This window comes from Xiphophorus hellerii, chromosome 9 (genome assembly GCF_003331165.1).
Source record: "Xiphophorus hellerii strain 12219 chromosome 9, Xiphophorus_hellerii-4.1, whole genome shotgun sequence".
Classification (NCBI taxonomy): Eukaryota; Metazoa; Chordata; class Actinopteri; order Cyprinodontiformes; family Poeciliidae; genus Xiphophorus; species Xiphophorus hellerii.
In genome coordinates this window covers 12,200,484-12,206,502 of record NC_045680.1, presented here as the reverse complement: position 1 = coordinate 12,206,502, position 6,019 = coordinate 12,200,484, and positions in this window count along the sequence as shown.

Below are 6,019 nucleotides of genomic sequence, written 5' to 3'. Positions count from 1 at the left end.
GTTTTTAATGTGGCTTGATGTTACATCAACTTCAGAGGTCATTGTAATCATGATTTTGTGATGTTATTCCAGGTTTTTTTTTGGGTGGGGGGTTGCATTAGTTCTTCTGAAAGGCACTTTACCAAGGCAGTGACATCAATTGCTAGTTACATTTGTTGAAATTTTATATGAATTATTAGGTTATTAATTATTAAGTAATAATAATTAATACAAATCTGTATTATACCTAGGACTTAACAGGACTTTATGTAAGTGAATATTATAGTGTTGGATGTATTTGGATTGTTTCAATTTGGACAAACGTAAACAGATTATATTTGGGTGTGAATTGGTTCTGATTCAGAATTATAATCAGAATGCATTTATTGTTATTGTACCGCAGCACAACAAAATTAATTTCAGTTCAGGATTGTTGTCTAAAGTTGTTTTAATATATTTATTGTGATTTGCACATTGGTATGTTTCAATACAGAAGTGTGAAGCAAATTAGGAATCGCATGTTGATAATGTGCAACCATTACTATTTACAAACTAAAACTCATGCACAAAACTTTCCCCCCATGATGGAAAGTATTTCCAGTCATTAATTTTTTATTAAATGCAAATGAGCAAATATGTGATTACCTGCTGCACAAACACACTATGCACCCAACAATAGGGAGCTTCAAATGTTAATAGAGCATCTTAAGTTCATGGCAAAGTGTATTTACTTGGGCCCCTGTTGTATCATTGATAGAATTTTGTTTCTGATTTCTTTTTTTTTACTGTCAGAGAGAGAAACAAAAACTATGTCACAAAGGACTCATAAATCTCAGTTGCAATTCCATAAAAGGTTTGACAATAGATGAGACAACTCATTCCAAAAACCACATTAAGCTGATTTTAGCTTTGCATTAGCTGTAAGATAACGAGCAGAGGGAGCAGAGGGAGATGATTCCTTAGATCTGTGATTGCTGTGCAAACAGAAATCACTTTCAGAAAGCCCTTCTTCACCACTTTCAAATCTGAAATATTAGACTCTGTCCTCTGTGGAGGCTGAAAAATCTCTGGTGTACCCTGACTGCCTTCTGCTTGCTTCTTTCTTTGATAGAGAATCAAAAGATACTTAATTTTAAAATGGTGACACTAACAGTAAGAAATTTTACCATGGCAACCATTAAAGCTAGTGTTTTAATATCTAACCCAGATCCACAGAGAGATTCTCTCAGGAGCCTCTGAGGCATATTTGATGGTTCATTTTGTCTTGGCTCATAATATTTAGCAGGAGTAGGATTTGTACAAGGCGCAGGCACCAAAACCTTTATGTGTGTAAGCTCATGTCAGATAGCCATATAATCCTTAAGTTACATATTTTTAAGCTGTCCCGGAAACTTGAGATGCCTGCCATGTCAACTTGCAACTTCCAGTCCTCAGCCAATGAGGACAGAGAGGCTGGACATTACTTTTGTTCCAACGATTTGGGTGCTGAAGACAAGATGCCCTAAAAACATTTTCTGCATCTAGGTGTAATACCAGTGGCAGTGGCCTTCTTTCAAGGCTTTTGCCAAGCTGATCCGTGTTTTTTTCCAGGACAAAGAAGACAAAAATATCTCACAGAAAAAGATGACAAATTTGCAACAGAAATGCCACAGAATAAGCTTTTCTTTGCTGACATACAGTAACTGTTAGCAGTGACATTTGTGGTGTGATACGATTGATTTAATCTCTCAAGCAGAAGCAGTGTGGTTTCTTCCAGAGCTCTGATGCTATTTTCAGAGTCTCTCATAGTCTATTGTGTATTTGTTAGTATACAGAAGCAAACCATTTGTGTGAGGGGGGTCTCCAATGTACAACTTAGCTAAGCAACCCATCACAAGCAAAACAACTGAACGTCAAGTCAGCATAATAAACTTAAAATTTGTTAAATTGAATTTATACCACAGAAAGGCTCTTTAATAGGTTGAAAGAAAAACACATCACAGATGTTTAGGGGGAAAAAAATCAGAATTGTTTGCTCTGTCTTTATCAAAGTTCTCTGTATGCAAGCAATTAATCTACCACCCATGAAAGCACTGATGTTGTTGCCCAGGAATTTTCTGTAAAGTTTGCCAACTTTTTGCAATTTGTCATTATGTGATTCATGAAAGCAACATCATTTTTGTGTCAGAGACAATCAGAAATGAATGACAAAGATAGGAAAGCTTTTTAATTCAGTCATCCTGAAAAAATCATTCAGGATAAAAGAATAATTCTTTTATTCTGTAAAAGAAAAGGCCATTTTATTGAGTACATCATCCTGGTATTGGGTTGGTACACTTTGACCTTCGAAACTGTCTTAAGGGGTGCTATTAAGTGAAATACACTTTTTTTTAGCTTTATATTATGTTGCAACGTTATTCCTTCAACAAAATACCTGGGGCATATATCTCCATGGGGCACCCTTTCAGGGATGCCTAATAGCTTGTTCCCACAAAGTTCTGCCTATTTCCAAAAGGTTCCTCCTTGGAGATGTAAGCCTCCAGCTGAGCTTCTGAATCACAGGCCACACCTTCCAGACTCTGCATATTAAGAGATGCATCTGATAAAGAGGTACAATTGTCTGTGAATACTTATTTTAAACACAAGATCTTGTGCCTTACTTCAACTATTGCTCAAGACAGCACAGAGAGCTCTGTGCAGAAAAAATTTGCCAGATATTTATTTAATTTCTACTGATTGTGAGAAAACGCCGTAGATGTAATAGCCATGTTGGTATTAGGATGGTCATGAAAATGGATGTATAAAGGTTTGTGCCAAGTCTGCTGTAGTGAGAATGTCTATCTTGACATTTAATAGTTTAACTTGACGAGCAATAGCAACTCTGTGACAATAGTAGGTTAACCATCACGTTTCAGAGCCTTGTCATTATTATTAGGTGAATCAAATTCTAGAACTCTGACCTTTAAAATATTAAAAAAGATCAATCTCATGCAGAAAAAAAAAACTAAGAAAGTTTCTTTTAACCAGGAGCAACAATTCCAATCATAACAACCTCGTCTAATCTTCCTCTCCCCTCTCCTTCGGAGTTTGACATTCATTTCAAAAACAATGTCATTAATCTGGCAGAAATCCCTGCAATAAAATCATATTCTTCAGGTATTAGGCCTCATCTACATTCATTGGCCATGAATAAGGGAGCTTATCTGAAGTTCAGTCACACATAAAGAGACATGGACCAATTAGTTAACCTCGTTTGAGCTGCTCTCTCATGATAATATTCCCTACAGCGACAGGATTTCACCTGGCTGACAAACGTCTATGTTTTCTCAAAGGTTGCTTCACAAAACTGAGTTTGCTGCAGTGTTGTTCCTCCACGACTGGTGAGCCACATAAAGCAGGCCTGTCCCTCAGGAGACAGAGAGCATTTCATTTCACACTGACACATTCACCTCTATCCTCTCCGTTCCGCTGCGGGTTGCAGGGGTTGTCGACCATGGGGGAAATGAAAGGAAGAATCAAGATTTTTGCCAAAAACAAAACAACGTGAAAACAACAGTTGTGACTGCAACACAATGCTGACAGATGAAATGCTTCCGTCTCTTAAGATGGAAGAGTTGCTTATATGGTTTCATGTCACGGTGCCTGTTCTATCATTCACAAAGATTAACTTCATAATACTTTAAGGAATCATAACACCCTAAAGTAAAAAATAAGCACAAGAGTTACATGTTATAAGTACACTTTGCAAAAGGTATTAAATTATGATGTATCACCTCATTTTCTATATAAATAAATGAATGTGGGAACAATTCTCTGTAGCTTTGTTTGTCTTTGGTCAAGTGGAGGTCAACCTTCTAATAAAGCACCTAGGGGGGCTAGCAGCAGTCAAATAAATTGGATTTTATATGCTTGTTGTGAATATGAGGCTCATCCAATCTGGAGGCTGCTTTGCACTTTTTAGAGCGTGGATGATACCCTCAGGCTTTTCATCACCAGCAAAGCTTAGGCATATCACTTCTCATTATTTCTTGTTGAATCCTCCAATCTCACCAGTTTGAGGTAAAACATAACTCAGATGTGACTCCCCGGAGGTTGAATTTTTGAGGTATACTGGGCATGGGAGAAAAAAGGGCAATATGTGTTGTTTCTAGTGCTATTTAGCTATTTATTTACATAATTTGTTTCTTCCTCTTTTCTCTCAACCTCTGTTAATGAACAGGAAGTCTGTTGTAACTATACAATGTGGTAGTATTTTTGTTCAGCTATGGATGGTTGTTTTTAGAATCCTATTAAATTACATTTTGGTTATTATTCTAAGTCAGGGGTCTCAAACTCCAGTCCTTGAGGGCCGCAGTCCTGCAACTTTTATGTGCCTCTGCTGCACCACACCTGAATAGAATAATTAAGTCATTAAGGCTCTGGAGAACTGATCTACACAAGAAGGAGGTAATTAAGTAATTTCATTCCAGTGTTTTGTACCTGTGGCACATCTAAAAACTGCAGGACAGCGGCCCTCTAGGACTGGAGTTTGAGATCCCTGTTCTCAGTTATATTGTTTATTGCATATGTGTAATTAATGCAAGAACTGTGTGAGGACATTTATGTACAATGACTTTCAAGAGAAAAAAAAAGACATATTCTTTGAGGGTCAAATAAAAATCTGATGGACATGAGTGGGAAGTTATAATGGAAGTCTTTGGATCAAAGAATGTTTGGGTAGTATAACAATCCAATCAAAGTGGACATAAATCCAACTGAGAATTGCTACTTTGAAAAGAAGATTTGGCACAAATGTCAAGTCTAGATTTGTGGAGTTGGTGAAGTAATACCATGAAAAATTTGCATCTGTAATTGCACAGAAAATTATTTTAGAAAGTAACTCAGGTGGACTGAACACATATGGACAACACACTTACTGTATGTTCTACTGTTTTGCCTTATCAAATGAAATCCCAATAAAATACTTTAAAGTGTGTGGTTGAGACATGACAAAAGGAAAAATAAAGCTTAAATGATCTTAACACTTTAAAAATACAGTGTTGTTGCAGTGTTGTCTTTTGAGAGAACACAAACCAGTTCCTGTTTTGATATGATTAGCACAGATAAATGTATTTCTAAAGCATGGTTTTCATGTTCCTAAAATAGAAAATACTCCTAACAATGTATGTAAATCTGTAGTTTAAAGGGCTTATGGGTATGCATGTGGTTCTGTAAGGAGTTAAGTTCTATTTATCTGCTTCATAAGGTCATACAGATTAAATCCTGCTATGAAGATACCCATTTCCCATGACAGCTCTCTGCAGGAGAGTCGCACAGCTCTAAAATCAAGGTTAAAATAGCCACAAGTGTTCAAGCTTGAAGGTTGAGCGTTTGCACAATGCCTGTTCTCAATTCAATCTCTATCATTATGGCATTGAAGTCTATATGAAAGTAAAAGTAAAGTGATGGTGCTCTCTGAAGATACCAGTGGGCACATTTTTCTTTAAATTAAATAGCACATTTGTCAAAATGGCCAAAAATGAAATCTACTTTCTGGTGCCATACAATATAAAGCCCTATAAGTCACTTGAAGCCACACTAAAACACAGCTTCTTCTAGAGAAGAGAATTTCAGTCGAGTGGGTGCTGTATTCCCATGTTAACCCTGAGTTTTACTATGCAAGCACTATCTGTTTTTGTCAGCTTTTGAATGGAGAAACATCTCCTTTAGAGGATGGTATTTTATTTCCATTATTTCAGTGCGTGCATTGCATTGATTTTACCCAAACTTAGCTGAGTCGCATAATCTGAGAAGAAAATATTCACAACTACTATTCACTCACTTTTACTTGTATTGTTTTTGTTCAGGATAATAATCCTTTTTGTAAAAATAACACTGACCACTATAGAAAGTTATTTCAATCTTTGACTGAACCTCCCTAGTGACTCCTAGTGATTACCTTTAATTATTTGAGGTGTTTTCTTTAAGCATTAAAAGGTCACATCTATCTGTGTATTAAGACTAATCTCAAACTAATTAATTTTGATAGGGATATTTTTGTTGTTTTCTTCAGCCAACCCAA